Source organism: Simochromis diagramma, unplaced genomic scaffold, assembly GCF_900408965.1.
Source record: "Simochromis diagramma unplaced genomic scaffold, fSimDia1.1 OVJJ01000802.1, whole genome shotgun sequence".
In the NCBI taxonomy this organism is placed as follows: domain Eukaryota; kingdom Metazoa; phylum Chordata; class Actinopteri; order Cichliformes; family Cichlidae; genus Simochromis; species Simochromis diagramma.
Window position 1 is genome coordinate 10,835,682 of NW_024387492.1, and position 14,495 is coordinate 10,850,176.

The window sequence follows — 14,495 nt, forward strand, 5'->3', positions numbered from 1 at the left end:
TGTGTTCACGTATAATACTCTGTTTTCTGTGAAAATGACAAGCACAAGCATCGTAAGAGCATTCCCTGAAATTGACATAAAGCAACTTATCATCTGTCTGTCAGTGTCTCTGACTGTCTGTGGCTTTCAGTATGGACAAAAGTAAGCAAGTATATAAGCTTGAAGCTGTAAAAGAATATACACATATGTACTTGTTTATATACCTAGACATAAGTATATAAACAATTTAAAGCTGCTCTTGTCTGCCTCTTCCTCACACATTTATACTGATGAATAGGTAGGCAACAAACATGCTAATGTATGTTAGATTTTCAAAATAAAGTACACTGTTCTCATTGAAAGAACGGTATACTTTACAAAAAAAATGTGGAATTTTATAAATAAAAGCCTGGGGAAATGAATGTTTTGCTTGTTTATTTTTGTTTGTTTATCAAATAAAAGCCTGCAATTATTTGTTGGACATCACTGAAATGCTTTAATTCTGTTAAATAAAATCTCTTGTTAATTGTATATTTTACACAATTATCACAATGCTAAAATAATATCTCAGATTTTCAAAGTAAAGTCCCTTCAACTTTGTTAGACAAGTACAGCACACAATGGAAAGTAATGCAATGCAGCAATGCAACAGGTTAAGTCCAGCTGTAGCAACAATCCCATCGCATTCTCCAGAAACTCAATGGCCTTGTCATTGGCTAAAATTACATTACTGGAGCAATAACAATAATTTAATTTGCCAAAAACATATGAACCACTGATGTATTTTCAGGTGCATGTACAGGTGCAATATGTACAATTTGTAAGCGTAAGCGTCTCGACCTCAATACAACATCAGAAGGAGAATCAGACCTTTGTGCACACGCACAACCCATGCTAACAAAACGCTCTCCAGGGAGAGGCATTTGGACATGGAAAAACATGCTTCTTTTTGTGTTTGCAGCTGTGTTCAGCTTGGGCTTGAAAGGTGATAGTCTCCTTTACATTTTGTCTGTTTTAATTAAACAATTTCATAATCCAGAGTACTCGGCAGATACCAGAACTTACTGTACAGTTAAAAGGAGGAAGAAATTAAAAATATTTCTTCCCCATTTGAAGTTCTATCCGGAGATGGTGATGAAAATATTTGTGCAGCATTCAAAATGACATTGTGCTTTGACACACAACTCAGGCATCTTTAATAAGTTGGAACACAGAACCACTGTAGGAAACAGGGGATTCAGTGTGGAGCAATTATTTGATAAAAGCTTCCTATTTGATTTCTCAATGGTGAAAAATGGTTGTACAAATCCAGGCTGACAGAAATTGATCACGCTAATACCTCAAAATGTAATCCCTCAGCCTTGGGGGGGATGACCTCATAATGAACCCAAATGTACTGTGTAAGTTTTGCAACCGTCTGCCTTTAGCCTGGCTGATATTTACATTTAGATTTTTGCAAACAAACATGAAGAGTCGGTTTTTGACAGGTTGTCCTTTGCAAGGTGGTTAAACGTCAGCGCAGCCTGCATGATAGCAGTCAGATAGCAGTCTGCACAGTTTTTGCCAAAAAAGGATTGCAAGCCTAGAATTTTTGTTTTATATCTGCCACAGAAATCACTGCGTAATAAACTCGTACATCAACATGTGGTATATCTAAAAGATAGATAGATAGAAAACAAGACAATATGGAGCTTTTCATTCAGTGTGGTTAACTTGACACAGAGAAGCAGCATAGTCTTACATTTCCATTAGATTCCTCCAAAGATAACAAAAATAACTTTGGACGTCTTGCTGAAAGGACATTTTCAGTTCTCATAAAACAAGAAACATTCATGAGTGCAGTCTCAACACTTAAGTGATAAAATAGTGATGGGTAGCAGGCCTCTTTAACATGCTGGTACCTAAAACACAGTTTTGGCAGGCCCAGTGTAACACTTCTATTTATTTAATAATGGTTCAAGCGGCTTTGTTAAAAACTGAGAATGAGTTTCGATTAAACCAGGCTGAACATCACCAAATTGTCATCTTTTCTCTGTAAAAAGCCTCTTTTAAGGGTACTGTATACAGTAGGTTGGCGATAGTGTCACAGAGAGATCAGTTCAACAATATTGCCCAGTAGTATTTAATTACAGAACAGTCCGTCTTGTTTAATTGTTGCTAAAATTAAGCAACAAAGTTTATTTAATTAGGAAAACCATGCAAAAACTGTGAATATGTATAAGTCTTGAACACATGGGGCAAAATAAACACTTTTTTAACTACAAAAAAATGCTCTTACATCATATGAAAGTGCCTTTTATGTGTTACTTCTGCCACTTCGAACATCGAACAACTTGACAAACTATATGTGTGCTGGCATCGCTTCAAAACTTGGTTATTTTTTTTAATTTTTGATGTGTTTTTTTTTTTTTTTACATGACTAAAAAAAACCCTAAAAAATAAAACCTGTCAATCCAAATTACATTTCTAAAGGAAAGAGGCATTCAAATCACTGTGAAGCTCTTTGGCACCGCTGGCAGTTCCTTCCAGGCAGGCGGACCGAAAAAAGAAAAAAAAGAAAAGAAAATCTCGGGTGAGAGTGTTTGTCAGAGAAAAGAACCAACACATGAGTTTTAAGGTACAGTGCGGGTTGTCATTTTTGTATTGAACGTTTGACAGCTTGCATGTCTGATTTTTCGCTGGGGAAAAGAGCAGCGGCGCATCAGGCAGCCGCAGAAAGTCCTTTTAAAGAATAACTGTTTGTCTGACACGAGTGCTCCAACACTTCATATGTAAATTTTCTTTTAAAAAGACACTTTTGCACTCAAAGAAAATTAGAAGGTTAAAAAATGTGGTGATGCCAACTTGAATACAACTAAAATGATGTAATTAAAGGAGTCATCTTTTGATTTATTTATTTTTTTAGCTGAATGTTATTTGCCAAAAATCACTCTTTTATTAATCTCCTAAATTATTCATCCATTCACTTCTTTTCAGGATCACGGGGGGCGCTGAACTCAGGGCCTTCTTGCTGTATGGCAACCGTGCTAATATATCATTATCTATTTATTTCTTATTTTATCTGCTTTTACTTTTAATTGACTTATATTAATTTAAGGTCTGTTCTATTATCATTACTAATTTTTCTAACCCCTTGGAAATATGGCGTCAGGCAGGACCGATTCTTATCAAATGAACTTCAAACTTCAGCATCCATTCCAATATTATAGTAACATGACATCCCTGGCGCAAAACAAATTCTCTATTTGTGAAGTTTTTGTAATAGAGAACTGCCATCTGCTATTTCTCTCCTTATCTTTCAGCTGTCTCATGTGAGTTGGATTATGGTGTATGTCTTGTCTATAAACACAGAGTTGGCCCTTGTCAGCTCATTCCTGCTGTCAGTGAAATTTGCTGTCTTGCCCAGCTGCTGATGTCTGCAGCTGCTGGATTCTGCTTGTTGGGTCATGGCTGAATTTAATCGGGCGAATGTCACACGCGCACATACCGAAATGCACATCTTTGGATTGGCATCACAGCACAATGGGTTAGGGTGTTGATCGCTCCCTTTCTGCAACTGAGCACAAAAGCTGGGTTTGTGTCTTGCTGTGATAGAGGAAGCTGGAGCATGTTCCTCACTGATGACACGGGATGGTGAAATTGAATCTTTCATGGTGGATTTGATGAACAAAGGCTTCACCAGCTGTTATTACTGTCTCCATGCAATAATATCATATGATATGTAATGACCCCATGACTGGCAAATTTACCTAAAACACAGGTAAATGTCTCATTTAGAACTCAGGCACTCGCTCTTACTTTGTGGTTAGTTACCATTGTAACAAACCAACAATATTTTAGGTTTTCACATGTGTGTCCTACATTTACAGTAGTCCAACTATGATTGTTCATTTTGGTGTACTATTGTTTTATTTTAGATATTAGGTATGTTGTTCTGATCTAACACTGCATTTTTAGCATATTTACACTACATATTATGAGTAATCTGTTAATGCAAACCTATAAAATAAGGCCTGGGATAGCTTTGCATGAAATGTCTTTTATGGTTGTGTGAGAGATGTTGACATAGTAGCGGCTAACTGTAGAACTGCACCTCCAGCTTTATTTAACAATCACCTTAACGAACTTTACACCTAACAACTGGCTTATGTCTGATCTGTTGGGGTGGTTTTGATAGGCCTGGTGATGAGATTCCATCTTTATCCACTAACCACAGAATCCCTAGTCATTTAATGTCATATCTGCACTTCAGTAGCATGTTAAGCTAGCAAAACATGGCAGTGAAAAGTGTTTAAAGTGGCAATCTGTCATCCGAGTCTTGTCTGGAGTGTGGAGACTATTTTCCCTTGCCTCCCTAGCTGTATATATTAGTGTCTTATCAGCAGTTCTTGAGGTCTAGCTTCTGCACCAGAGAAAAGACTTTGAATGAATTACTGAAGGTATGCATGAACTGATACCATCAATAAGAGAGTCATGCATTAGCAAGGGTTCAGCTAAAGAAGCAGACATGGACCACTCATGATATTGCTGTATCTGCTTTATTCCCATGAAAATTTATTCATTGGTCCATTCTACTCTGGCTGAAGGGTTTCGGCTGAATTTCTTTGATGTAAAAAGTAATTTATGAATTGCAAAGTTGCTTTAGATTAATTTGTAACATTAAATTGAGCCAATATCAACTTCCTCTTCTGTCTGTCAGCTGGTCACGTCTGAGCAGCTCAGGATGTGTTTAAAATAACACATACAGAGTATAATGAAAGTAGCTTATATATGAGATAAGTAATCAGGGCCAGTATATCAGTGGATTTGCTGCTAATCGACAGCCCTTTGTGTCTGTAATTAATTGCTCCTGTTTGCAGTGCAGGTTTCTTTTAAGATGCTATCAAATCCACATTACTCAATAACTGTCTATATAGTGGTAACATAATCTAGTTTATCTTGAAAATTTGGCAAAATAAAGTTATTATCACCAGTAATTGGATTTCTGTACTGATATCATTCAGGACAAAATGTTTAAATAGAAAATATACCATAAAATTAAAAACAAAACCGGTTAGTTCACTTTGGTATTAAAGCAGCTGAAAACAAACAAAAATACAGGGTATATAGAAAATATATCTACAGATACATTAGAATAACTGAAAAAAAGGAAGGAACTGGGTCATTAGATATATGAATATTACTATCAATTACTTATAAACATAACTTTTATTGACTGTATAATGAAACTTTTGTTTATTAGGAATTGGGCAGATTTACATTTTTTCTTCTCTATTTCTCATGTAAATGTAATTATAGTTCAAGCCACTGTTTGATGCAAATGTAAATCACTCAGGAGAGCTGCCAGCCCAGAGACTGTGGTTAAAGCTTGCGTACGCAAACTGGCAGGAATCCTCACCAGGCTGTTCAACCTCTCCCTGACTGATGCCACCATTCCCACCTGTCTGAAGGCCTCCACTATCATTCCCATCCCCAAAAAGACTTGAATAGACAGCCTCAATGACTACAGACCTATAGCCCTCACGTCTGAAGTGTTTTGAGCGCATTTGGTCTCAGCACATCAAAGACTGTCTACCACCCTCCCTTGACCCCCACTAGTTTGCGTATACAGAGCAAATCAGTCGACAGAGGATGCCATCACCCTTCACAGAGCGCTGAAGCACCTGCAGAACAGGAAGAGCTACATGAGAATGCTCTTCGTGGACTACAGCTCCGGGGTCAACACCATAATCCCAGACATCCTCACCACCATACTGGACCGCCTTCAGATTCCCTGCCACCTGCTCCTTGAGACTTCCTCACCAACCTGCCTCAATCAATCTGACTCGGCCCCCACCTCACCCTCTGCCACCCCTGGAGGCAGGCCCACCACATGTTTGACCCACTGTCCTCTGGTCTGTGACTCCCACATCAGGTCCCACACCTCCAGGCTCATAAACAGCTTCTTCCCCTGGGTTATTCGGACTGTTAACAAACACTATCCCCCCCACACCCCACCAATCTTTGCACTTTGCAACTTGTTCTCTAATCTGTGTCTTTTCCTTAAATTTGTATATATTTCTCTAGTTTTGTGTATATCCCTTTTTCCTGTTTGCTTTTCATTGCTGCTGACTACTATTTATATTTTATTCCAGCACAGTTTGTGTGGAGCACCCACAATTTCGTTGTACATGTACAATGACAACAAAGCACTATTCTATCCTATTCTAAGAAAAAAGATGGTGTGATACATTATAGGAAGGCAGTAAACATTTACCACTTTGTCTAATATTTAACCACTGATGATAATTTTAACTGAATTGAGTCAGCACAGACTTTCTGCTATGATTAGCGTCGCTGCTTTGCCACATAGCTCATGCTAATCAGAGCAATTAGGTAACAGCATGTGTATTAATTTATGCAACTGGGGCCAACTCTGAACCTCATTTAAAAATGCGGTACAGTGACAGTGATCGTCAATTATAGACGTGGGATCAGGGACATGCAATGCCACAGATGGATAACACATCATCATGATCCCTCCCGCTAATTTATAGCCTGATTTGCATGATCCATTTAGGAAGCATTTATGAGAATGGAAAATGGCTGTTGTCAGTGATGAGGAGGCAAGTGGGATAGATAGTTAGGGGTATTTTTTTCCTCTATTGTAGCTTATTTATACCTGCTTTAATTTGTGCAAATGGATTCTCAACGCGAACCAGCAAGGATTTTAATAATTAAGTGAAATAAGGAGGGAAAATGAAACTGAGCTCGTGCTGTTTTGTAACAGCCGGTGTATGGTTTCCCCAAATGTTACGCTGAGGCAAGACTGAGCATAACAGTTAATTATAAGTAAGTTATAATTAGTTTGTGTAGTAGCCTTTTGGCTAATGAGGAGCTGCTTTACCACGGACAAAAAGTAGGGCAGTTTGGGTCCAGCAAATTATAATGCTTGAAAACAACAGATTAACCAAGTGACTCTGAGGTCAACTAAAGGTTAACACATGCTGACCTCCACTAGCTGTAGTATTTTCTTTATAGAAATAAGATGCATTTAAATAATGTTAAGAAAAGAATGATTAGGTAGCTCAACGTTTGCAGCTTTTATTAGTGATCAAGGAAATTCCTTCAGATCTGAGCACTGGTTTCCACCACTCATGTTGATGTGGACAGCTGCCAGGCAGCTGCAGGGAAGTGCACTGCCATATATTTAAGGGTTTTCCTACTTTGGAGGCATTGTTTCCTCTGTTTCACACACACATAGTCTTCTCTTTCTTTTGTTTGATTCAAGTTGTAAGCCGCCAACTGTATCAACTGCAGCCTCTCCCTTGAATGAGGTCAAAACTCGTATTATGTGTGAGGGAAACAGGCAGTAATTACAAAGTAGAATAAGATGTAAGAATCGTGGCGCTTTCCTCAATCCGTTGCTTTCATTTTTTAACAAACCACCCCATTGATCTAATTTGGTCTTTTAAAACATTTATCTCCCTTCTTTCTTCTGTATGTGTTTGTTACATCCCAGAGCCATTATGCTTTCAGATTCATCTTCTTTGTGGCTCCATTCAGATCCAATAATGGTTGAACTGGGCCAGGGTTCAGTGGTTGTCACACATCCTCGGGCTATTTCAGGTCACTCCAACAGATTGAGATGTAGACTCGGAGTCTCGGTACAATTTTATAGGCAATGATGCAACCACAAAACCAGCATTTCTTCTGTCAGCAGATCTCGCCACGTTGCAAAACACAGTTTTTCAACAATATTTGAATCTGTTGGAAATACTGAATTTCACTGCGCTGAAATTCCACCTCACAAGTAGGCCCTTTGAAAAGAATTGGTGGAAATAATGATGGTCCTAGTTTGGCATCTATGCGAGGCCGAATCAATGGGAATTTTGTTTTCAAGAATGTATGTAACCATAAAGTTCAACTTGCAATGATCAATAAACTCAAAGGCTTGAGATGAGCAAACCCGCTTCCAAAAAGTCGGGGAAATTCATTAATATTTACCTGCTAGTGTACCCTGCCTCTTGACATATGACAGCTGGGATAGGCTCCAAATTCCCCAGTGCAGCTGTGAATTGTGTTTATGTGGAATTTTCAATTAAATATAGATTTTAAGTGACTTTAAATTCCTTGAATTTCATTTTAATTGATATTTTCAAAGTTACGTTTCAGTTGAAATCTGGTAGTAATCGTGTTTGGGATGCAGACGGTTTCTACTGCACTAATAACCCTAGTTCACAGACCAATGTGTAGGATGATAGTTGCAGACTTGTGCATCTGTGACACATGCAAATGTTTCTACACATACTAAATTTTAGGACATGCATAAGTGAACAAATCCAGCACATATTCAATACACAAAACAGGATGGCAACATCTCAACAGCAAAACAAGCTTCTTGGTTTTTGTTTTGTTTTTTTAATTCTTACAATTGTGTTTTTCCCCTCAGTGTTTTTCATTTATTGAGGCCTTTCTCTGTGGCTTAAGAATGATACAATATACAATTGTGCTTTCTGGATGAGTGGTAAGCATTTTTATGAAATTATGCATTCCATGAACAATGCCCTACTATATGCTACTACAATAATATAAAAAAAACAACAACAACATGCATTTAGATGCAAATTATGAGACAGTAAATATTGTGTCTAAGAGCTGGTACATATGCCCGACCCAATTTACAGTTAATGGCATACAGCCATGCTCATTGAGCAGGGATGCAAAAAAAAAAGGGGGTATTAAAATAAATAAATAAAGGGTCATACTATTGTGTTGACGTGAAACCACAGCAAGTGAATCTGCTGGCATGCTCCCCCAAGAGAAAAATTTTGAAAGAAACCTCAGTGTACGTGCACATTTCTAGTTACTTGTTACATATGCAGCTGCACGATAAGTAATTCTAGCAGCTGTTATGTACTCTTGGTCCATACCAAGTGTGTGATAGAGTCATTATGTCAATTAGTGTCACACTAGTTTCTGTCCTCTCCTCCGCAGGACTCTAGGTTTCATGCATCGGGCAAAGAGCCACCCTATTCTGCCCTCCATTTGTCTAGGATTTGTTGTCTTTGCTGATTGGGCTGAGGAGCAGTGAGATGTTCGAATAGAAAAAAAAAAAGACTATAAAGCCAAATGCAAGTGCAAAGTCAAGACAAGTGGGCCAAATTTCACTAAAAGTTGGATGAGAACGCCAGTCTGATAACTTATCTCAGTATACTTTAATGCATTTGCCAAAACGCTGTGAATCAGCACTCGCTTTATTTGACAATACTTCTCACAGAGATATGATAATAATGGCACAACTATAAAACAAATGGCACTGTTAGTTATTGGTTCGCCATCTCTGGTTAAAGACAGGGCATTACAGCTGAATATTGCTTATTGCAAACATCACATAAGTGGCTTTTTTACAGAGCGAGAAGCCTGTCTGTACTTTACAGAGTAGTTTATTCTATGAGAGATATTACCCAAGGTTTCTGTACGTGACCACAATTGATGAAGCAAACCATTCAATGCACAACAGAAGCACAGGCGTTCAGCGTTAAATCAACAGGTTGAACAAAAATACATGATTAGGGGGAATTGCATTTAGGAATTATATATATTTTATGCACATTTTCAGAGGTTCAAACTGCATTAATTAGCATACTAATAAATAAAATGCTCACTTTTAATCCTTTGAATACAGCGACTGATTAAAATCTGGGGCTCACAGGGGCTTTGTAAACAATACATTTCCTCCGCTGTGAAGCCGAACCAAGGCTTGACTGCAGCTGCCCTGCTCTTTCCAGCTTTAATTTGGTCTTCAACAAGTGAAATAAAGCTTGATTAAGTTAGGGGGGGAAAAAAACAGTTCCTGACTTGATTTTGCAGTATATTTTGGGTCACTGGCCATCTGCACTGTGAAGCCCTCTTTATTCAACTTTGGCTGAATCTGAGCTGAAACCATCATTTTATAAACCCAGCTGCTTCTGTCACATAATCATTAAACACTTTTAAACTAGCACCATTGTAAGCCATGCATGCTCATGCCATCACACTGACTCCAACTAGTTTACAGATGAGATTTGCTTTTGATCAGCACCTCTGAACCCTTTCCATATTTTCTTTCCGGAATTCAGGAGCAGATCGATATGACATTCATCTGTCCATGAGCTGTCCCAGAAGTTGTCTAGCCTGTTTTGGACCTTGCCGTGAACCCTTTATAGGGTCTTTGATGAAGTCTATGCTTTATGCTGGACTTGAATAATCACATGCTTGCCTAATTTCTTCAGTGGGCTTGATTTCCTGAAAGAGATTTTGATTTGTTTTAGTCTAAGCGTGGCCTGATTCACTTGCACTGAGAGCTCCTTTAATTGCATGTAGTGGGTTCATAATCACTGTTTTCAAATGAAAATGCTACAGCTGGATTGAACTTCAGACATTTTACCTGCTTAATGTATGAATAATAAAGAAATAACTCAGTCAGCACACACACATGAAGCAGCTTTTAAATGTATTGTCCAATTAGCTTTGGTCCTCTGAAAAAATTGGGCGTTAATCAAGTTCAGTTCCTCAAAACTTACCTCACTTTACCCAGAACTTGTACTTTAAACCCATGTTCATTATTTAAAAGTAACTTGAATATGTTTTGGTGAAAGTTATACTATATTTGAACCTAACCATATAAATGAATCAGTAGTTTAGATCATTTGAGCACACACAAATTGAAAAAACAGCCAGTCACAGAAGTGTGACTTCGTGCTCCGGGCTGATAATCTGAATGACAGTTTGGGTAGTAAATTAGCCTTTAATTTTAAGATGAGATAAATTCACACTGCTGTCACACTACAGCTATAAATAAAGCACTAACAATTTTAAATAAAATCCATATTTGCATGTTCTGGAAGGATGCTTTAATACAAACTATTGTCATTTTTTTTACTTAATTACTGTTCATTCCTTGTATATCCCATAAAAATCCTCGTTAAATGAGCTGCCTGATCAAAATAATAATAACAACAATAGAACTCAAAAGGCAAGCAAAGTGCAGGATGACATCTGCTTCCATTAGCCCGCAAGCAGTGAAAGATCTTTATTTCTCCCTTGCTTCAAACCGCCACACATTCATCACACGTTACACTGCATCTCAAACCAGCACGCAGCGCACGACTCTTAATGGAATACAGACGAGGCAAGCAAAATTCAAATTAATATGCCTCACCAGGGTGAAGACTTAATAGAAGCTTATGATTGACCCACATTTAACGTAAACTCTCACAGGGTAAAACGTATCCCTGTGGCAGCACTCAATTTTCCTCGCTGACAGCGACCATTCAGATTCACACAGTTGCCTTGGAAACACCAGCAGCTGCCAGGCAGTCATTTAAAAATTCCAAAATGAGGTGCCTAATTTTTGTGAAAATTCCAGTGGTGGGAATACCCTTTGCCAGAGACACACGCACGCATCCATCGCCACAAACTGCTAATCTGTTGTGCATAGCACCTCGTTTTCTTAAACTGCACATTAAATGATTATCTTGTGTAATCTTAAATGACACAAAGGAAAATTAAACGAGGAAGCGGGACTTAGCTGTGTATTTAGTGGTTTGTGTTTTATGGAGTGCTTTTATGCTCGAGACCATCTTCCTTGTTTGTGCAGGCAGTATGCTGAGCAGCTGAGTCGGTTCATTCTGGCTTTTCTTTTTTTTTTGCTTTTTAAATCACTGCTGTGGTGGGAGAACAAGGCAATTTACTGACCAGACATGTTAATTAGACCCTGTGTGCTACTCAAGCAGATAGAAGTAGAAAGACTCTCTGTGTACAAACAACAGCGATTCCACATTAAAGGATGACAGTTGGTGTTCGTTAAAGAAGTCTAACCACAGGGTCCATCCTGGAGCTTATTATTATCATACATTTTAAGAAAATCATGTGTAAGATAAAGATAACATATTAAAATGTTCAAATGAAACACGATTATGTCACTTAATGTTTTGTTCATTTATTTTGTTTCCAAGCACATTCAGTGTGATTGAGAGACGCAGCTAATGTTACAATATCACTTAACTGGACGTAATTGCAGCAAGGCAGCTCTTTAAATAGTAATTTAAATAGTAAATAAGACTATTTTTTTAAAGTCTTCTTGGGCAGCCCAGTAAGATTAGTGAAACCAAGCACACAAATTGCACACACAAGCCACGTTGTTTTGCAGATGTTGAAAATGCCAGAAACACAAACACCTCAAATATCATCAAAGATGTTTAGTTTGGGAACCAGCTCTGGTGACACCTATCAGATACCTGTGAGTATTTGTCATGGTCCTTGATTTTCGACCCATGCTGCAACTCCTTATTCTTAGATAAGAGTATCCTTAGTTTTTGTGAGAATTTATGTTTGAAGTCTTACAATTTCCTGATAGTGGTTTGGATTGTTTGTTCTCTGTGTCATCCAGGGGCCCGTTCTTCGTACCTCGCTAAGTAAGTTAGCTGGATTTGATTGTTGACGATTTCGCGTGATCCTGGATCGTTCGGTTCCCCGAAGCTCATCCGGGACTTGCTGTCATAGCAACAGAGCCGTAAGCGTAAACCTGCTCGGGAGCAGGTTTACTTTATGTAAACAGGATTAGATCGCGGCCACGCAGGTATGTCCGCTTCATTTATACGAAAGCAACAGCGATATTCCACCACTGTTTCACCATAAATAAATAACATCAATGTAACTAAAGATAATGCAGCACTTGATCCTTTTATTGATTTCACACAGATACATACAGGTCATTTCCTAAAAAAGGGAAATGTACTATTAACATTCTATTACATGTATGTGATTATTACAGATGTAAGTCATATTTCAGAGTAGTAATTGCAAATTACTTCGTGTAATCAAGATGAGAGACCACGGCTATAAAAGCGAAGGTGGATTTGGGAAGCCTGTCGCAGCCATGTCCTGTCCGTTTACGCGAGCCACCCATTGCGGAAGGTGCAAGATTGATAAGGAGAGTCCTCAGAATTCAGCGTATATTGCGGGATAGACAGGATCCTTTAGCTCAGCGCGACAGTGTGCTCATTGAGAGATATCGATTGTCCCGTGAGGGTATTATTTACTTAACCAACTTTTTGACGAGGGGGTGAAGGACCACCACCTGTCTTTTTTTGCTCTGCCCTTTTCTTGGTTGCTGTTATAAACAAACAAACAGATTATTCCAGGGTCTCTTTCCAAGAGACGAAAAGCAATATAAGTGATAAATATTACCATTCTGTAGAATATTCTTATATTTCACTTTTACTTGTTCCCATGTTCTAGTGGGTCCTGTTGTGGCTCTAATGTGAAAGGGGATATAATATAACATATTATAATATGATATAATGTAATATAATATTGGATATTATAGTGTGATATGATAAATCTACCCTACCGCCTACTGGTGTTGGCCAGAGGGGCCGATGGTGCGATATGGCAGCCTGGCTTCTGTCAGTCTGCCCCAGGGCAGCTGTGGCTACAACCGTAGCTGCCTCCACCAGTGTGTGAATGTGAGAGTGACTGAATAGTGGCATTGTCATGCGCTTTGGGTGCCTTGAAAAGCGCTATATAAATCCAATCCATTATTATTGTTATTATTAAATTACTTACGAGTTTAATTTGTCAGCAACTTTCTGCCAGCCCTCTCTCCTTGCTTTTGCAGCCTTTGCAGTGTTCCCTTGCGTTCTGATTAAACTCTGAAACTCCTGAAATCCCTCACTCAAGAGTTCTTGCTCTGCTGCCGAAAAATACCGAGCGCGCTCCTTCGACATTTTCGCCGACCAATCAGAGGGTTGCCGATCAATGTTTCTACTATCGATGCGTAGCCCCTTTTACGACACCCAGTGATCTCACATTACTTCATCCAGCTGTACTAATCGTCAACAGCAGGTGTGTTCGGGGAACAGGATTAGCGAGCTCACGGTTAGCGCGATGATTTGGTCTTGGATGTGTCATTTGATCTTGGATGTAGTAAGCGACGTACGAAGAACGGGCCCCAGGTCTGTTCCCCAGTTGTGTTTCTGTGTCTCTCTAGTTGCTCATGTATGTGTTTATTCTACCTTTGTCCTTGTCAAGTTTGTATGTCTCAGTCTCTGTTCCCTGTTTTATTGTGATACTCACTTGTCCTGTGTGCATCATGTTCAGTTTTGCATCCCTGTTGAGTTATTAGGTGTATTCAGTTCAGCTGTGTCCCCATGTGTTTCCACTTCCACCAATCACCTGCCTGAGTCGCCCTTTATTCTTTTGTCAGAGTGTTTGTCGTCATCGGCTTGTGCTGCTGGTTCTAAGTGTTATATTGTTTATAGGTTTAGTTTGTCATTTCCCTTTTATATTCTCTGTATCTTTGTATTTACTTGTCGGCCAAACAAACAGTTTGCTTTTTGTTCACTACATCCATTCCTGCATTCCGGGTTCACACTCACCTCTTCACTTCATGACACTATTTAGGACCTCCTGTCACTTAAAGTGGCCTAAAACTTAATAATCCAAAATTATTAATTTGATAATTTATCCTGGACAAGTGGGAATATTGACCT